The following is a 4,955-nucleotide window of genomic DNA, read 5'->3' as shown; positions in this document are numbered from 1 at the left end:
TCCACTATCCGGAAACGATGCCCGGGGAAGGTCACGGTCAAGTAATAATTCCTTCATGACATCGTGATGTCACGTTTGTGTGACGTCAGAACACGGGACCCTTGTTCGTGCTGGGGTGCGTGTTTTTTTCTTACTAGATTGGCTGCATATTCAGGCGGGTGCATGTTAAGCTGGCCTAATGTCGTGAGGTAGCCTTAGCCTCGGTGGTCAATTGAACGTGTTTTCAGCCTCCTAAGGTTTGAGAAAGGGATCTTTGAAACAAGTTTATTTTTTACATAAACGTTGCAAAGGAGTGACCACTGATCCTTTCACCTTTTACTCTTCTTTTGTTGCGGATTTTCATAAACATTTACATTTAAGAAATATCTTAATAATTTATAGCATGTATGTTTACATTGAAATTTTCCTGTTCTCTCTTAGAGCTCTTTATCATCACTAAGAAATTACCTTTACAGACTTCATGTTGTTGTACTATTCTTGTTGTTGTTTATGGTTTCTATGTAATTTGTTTCTAGACGAAATGGGGTTTGCAGCAAGATTGGTTGGACACACTCGCTGTAATATTGGTGGTTCTCTAGATTTTTCATTATAATCATTTTTATGATAAAGAGTATAATAAAAGATTTGTTGATATAATTTTCAGTAATGACTCTTTCCGGTCAGTAAATGATTTACTTTACTTTGTCACACTGTAGACGGTACTTTGGATTACCCATCAGCCAAATGTGTAGCTTTCACCCCTTTTCTTTCCGTCCGTTTACATCTGTCACCTCTCGCTTGGCTGTCCATCTCCTTCAGGTTCACCTCGTCCCATTTTCAATTCTCATTTCAGAATAAAAGAGATGCTACTCAATTTCCTAGTTAAACTGCTTCAATGATGATAATGAAAATGAATATAATAGTGATGATATTTATAATGATAAGAACTACGAACGTAACCACCTTGGCTCGTTCGTGCACATTTAATCCCGGAATCCCGCCCAACAGCCCTAAATGGGCATGTGCCCAGATATGCCCAATTTAGTCTCGATGCCCGGGAAAGGCCTTAAGCCAGTCTTGTCTTGTGTACTGGGCGTTTCCTGCTTTTGCAAGGACGCTTGCTTAAGCTCCCATTCGTTATCTTGCGTAGGTGGGGTCTCTCTCTCTCTCTCTCTCTCTCTCTCTCTCTCTCTCTCTCTCTCTCTCTCTCTCTCTCTCTCTCCAATTATGAGCCCGTACTGGCACGGAGGCAAATTACTTTTACTGCAGAAACAATAATTACTTCTTTTATGTCTCTGCCTGTCTGTTAGTCTGTATATTAAAATGCCAGCTGTAATGGTTTTAAAGTGTAATGGAATGATTATGTAACCCTTTAAGATTACTGTACAGTTATTTTATTAATACTTATGACCAATTCTTATTAACGTTGTAGTGGAGTTATATAAGAAATGAATTCAAAACCCATTTATTGATCAAGACTATATGACAGTTGCACGTTAGCTACATCGTTCTCTTCTCAATCAGTCAAGTAACATTGGGTCTGACATGCAAATGAGGTCGTGACCACCCATGAATGCCAGGCTCGGTGTTGGCACTTCGAGCTTCCTTGGGCCATCCTGTGGGTATTGGCTTGGAGGAAGCTAACAGGTCCATTCTAAAAGTTGTTGTTTAGAATATTAGAGATCTGAAGTGTGAGAAGCATTTTGGTACGATGACGCCTGACAAACTGCCTGAAAAGCGACCGAGTGAAAGACTATTGTTCATGAATCGTGATACTTCATTGAACCGGTAATTCTTTTTATGAAATTGAGAATGTTTCCCAGAATTCTTTTATGAAATTGAGAATGTTTCCCAGAATTCTTTTATGAAATTGAGAATGTTTCCCAGAATTCTTTTATGAAATTGAGAATGTTTCCCAGAATTCTTTTATGAAATTGAGAATGTTTCCCAGAATTCTTTTATGAAATTGAGAATGTTTCCCAGAATTATTTTATGAAATTGAGAATGTTTCCCATAATTCTTTTATGAAATTGAGAATGTTTCCCATAATTCTTTTATGAAGTTCAGAATATTTTCCATAATTCTTTTATGAAATTGACAATATTTTCCATAATTCTTTTATGACATTGAGAATATTTTACAGAATTGTTTTGTGAAATTTTGAATATTTTTCATAATTCTTTTATGAAATTTTGAATATTTTCTATAATTCTTATATGAAATAAAGATTTTTTTTTTTTAATTCTTTTATGACATTGAGAATATTTTCCAGAATTCGTTTATAAAATTGAGAATGTTTTCCAGCATTCTTTTATGAAATTAAGAATATTCTCCATAATTCTTTTTTGAAATTGAGAATATTTTCTATGATTTTTTTTTATGAAATTGAGAATATTTTCCATAATCTTTTTTATGAAATTGAGAATATTTTCCACAATTCTTACATGAAATTGAAAATATTTTCCGTATTTTATGAAATTAAGAACGTTTTCCGCAATTCTTTTATGAGATGGAGAATATTTTCCAAAATTCTTTTATGAAATGGAGAATATTTTCCAAAATTCTTTTATGAGATGGGGAATATTTTCTGTATTTTTTTTCAAGAAATAGAGAATATTTTTCAAGGAACTTTGCAAAATTTCTAAATTAGCAAGTCCGTCGTAAATTGGGTGGTATTTTTTCAAATGCCATGCAATTTCACTGAATTGGCAATTTTTTCATAAATTAGTTTTTTTTCCCCGTGACTTTTAGGATTGCTAGGCTTTTCGACATTGCGGTTCAATAATTTTTAATTGAAAATCTCGTAATTATTTAGGTTATCTCAGTGTTAATGATGATTGGTGTTGCGAGCCTGTTTTTTTCTTTTTTTCTTATTGAATGGTTTTCTTTATAAACTATTCATACCTTTGTCTATTCTTTCATACGTTTAATTTTGTTTTGGGGAACTACAAATATTTTGACACTTAAATTATTTTCAATAAGATAATATGATATAATTCTGTTAATGATATGTAAAGAGTTAATTTGACTTTCATTCATTTAGCAGTGGACCTTTTGTCTATCTAATTGTTTGGAAAATAACTGTCAGTTTGAATTGCTGTTACTGTACATATTTTTTAGTTTTGTAGTAATATCTTCACCATATTTTTTTTTTTATGTTTGTCAAACCTCGCAAGGTAATTTGATTTTCCAGGTCAGTGGCCTAATTTTCAAATAATACTTTTCCTCATTATTTTTCAATAGAAAGAATTTTGGGACGGTCGTATACACGAAAATGAGTTTTTTTTTTTTTTTTTTTTTTTTTTTTTTTTTTTTTTTTTTTTTTTTTTTTTTTATCAATGACGTTAGTTTGGAAAATTGACTCATGATATCCTGGTTTTGTTTAAAAAAAATTTTCTTATGATATACTAATTTTTGCCTAATAGTGTGATTCGCTGGACAACTTAAAATCAGACTTTTTAAACCGTTCAAAAGGACATAACTTCAAACTAAATCTTAACGTTAGGATTTACTTTTTGATTGAAACTCATAAAAGAAAAAAAAAATATAAATTTCAAAACTTCAATGAGGAATTTGTTTGACGTAAAAAGGCTGTCAAAAATGACCCAAAATTCGAGATATCTGGCCACGTTCCATCCTATTTGGGGGAAATTGTGTATTCATCTCTGCCAGCTATCGACGCTCTCCACACTGGTTCGGGATATATGCATTTTCTTACCACATTTTCCAATTTTTGTTTTTATTAAACCACATTATTATTACTGTTATTTTATCATCTTTTTGTTTACATTGCTGTATATTTTTTTTCTCTACCGCACACTGTAGGTTGGTGTGGATGCTTTAATGTAAATATGTAAAGATTTTTCATATCGTGGTATTTTCATTGTTGGTTATTCTATTCTCCTCTATTTTTTGTTATTATTTTCGAGATTATGCATGTCAAATTTTTTCGGATACTATTGATAATTTAATATTAGTGTTCTAAAATGCATAAGGTATAAAATTTTTGATTGGATTTTATGTTTGCTTATTTTTTTTTAATTTTTCATACTGATGCAGATACGTTGAAGTAATAAGTAATGAACTAAAGTCTCTCTCTCTCAGATATCCAGGATCCGCAGGTTGAAGTATTTACCCCGTCATAGATATATTTCCTTAGCTTTTAAATGATACATTGATTTAGACAATTTCATGATGACATAACATATCCTGTACCAAGGTCTTTCACTCTCTTGGGTTAGAGTTTTCTTGCTTGAGGGTACACTCAGGCGCACTATTCTCTATTATTTTTCTTCCTCTTGTTTTGTTAAAATTTTTATAATTTATATAGGAGATGTTTATTTTAATGTTGTTATTCTTCCTAAAATATTTTTTTTCCTTCCCTCACTGGGCTATTTTTCCTGTTGGAACCCCCTGGGCTTATAGCATCCTGCTTTTTTAAATAGGGTTGTAGCTTAACAGGTAATTATAATAATAATAATAATAATAATAATAATAAAACAGCTGTTTGACCTATCTGTAATAATAATTGTGATCAATTGCCATGCTGTACGTTGTAATCGTCTAGTTACTAGGTTGTGTTGGGTGAAGAGTTAGATTCATCAAGTACGTTTATAGAGTCTGTTTAAGGGAGCGTGCAATTGTTTTGTAGTTGCATTTTTTTCATAATTGTCTTTTTGAACATTACATTGAAGGAAGTTTTGGGTTTGCTTTGTTTGTTCTTTTGATATGGTAAGCAATTCAGATGGAATTGAATAATTGAAGTGCGATTTCATGACGCGAGTGATCGTCACTTCATGTGTTCGTAAATTAATGATGTATTAGCGAATATAATTAAGAAATTAGAGAGAGAGAGAGAGAGAGAGAGAGAGAGAGAGAGAGAGAGAGAGAGAGAGAGAGAGAGAGAGAGAGAGAGAGAGAGAGAGAGAGAGAGGGGTTAACCTGGTACACAAAGGCATATCTTTTGTTTTAAGTAG

The sequence above is a fragment of the Palaemon carinicauda genome, chromosome 35, assembly GCF_036898095.1.
Source record: "Palaemon carinicauda isolate YSFRI2023 chromosome 35, ASM3689809v2, whole genome shotgun sequence".
Classification (NCBI taxonomy): Eukaryota; Metazoa; Arthropoda; class Malacostraca; order Decapoda; family Palaemonidae; genus Palaemon; species Palaemon carinicauda.
The sequence above is the reverse complement of the archived record's forward strand: the minus strand, read 5'-3'. Positions refer to the sequence as shown.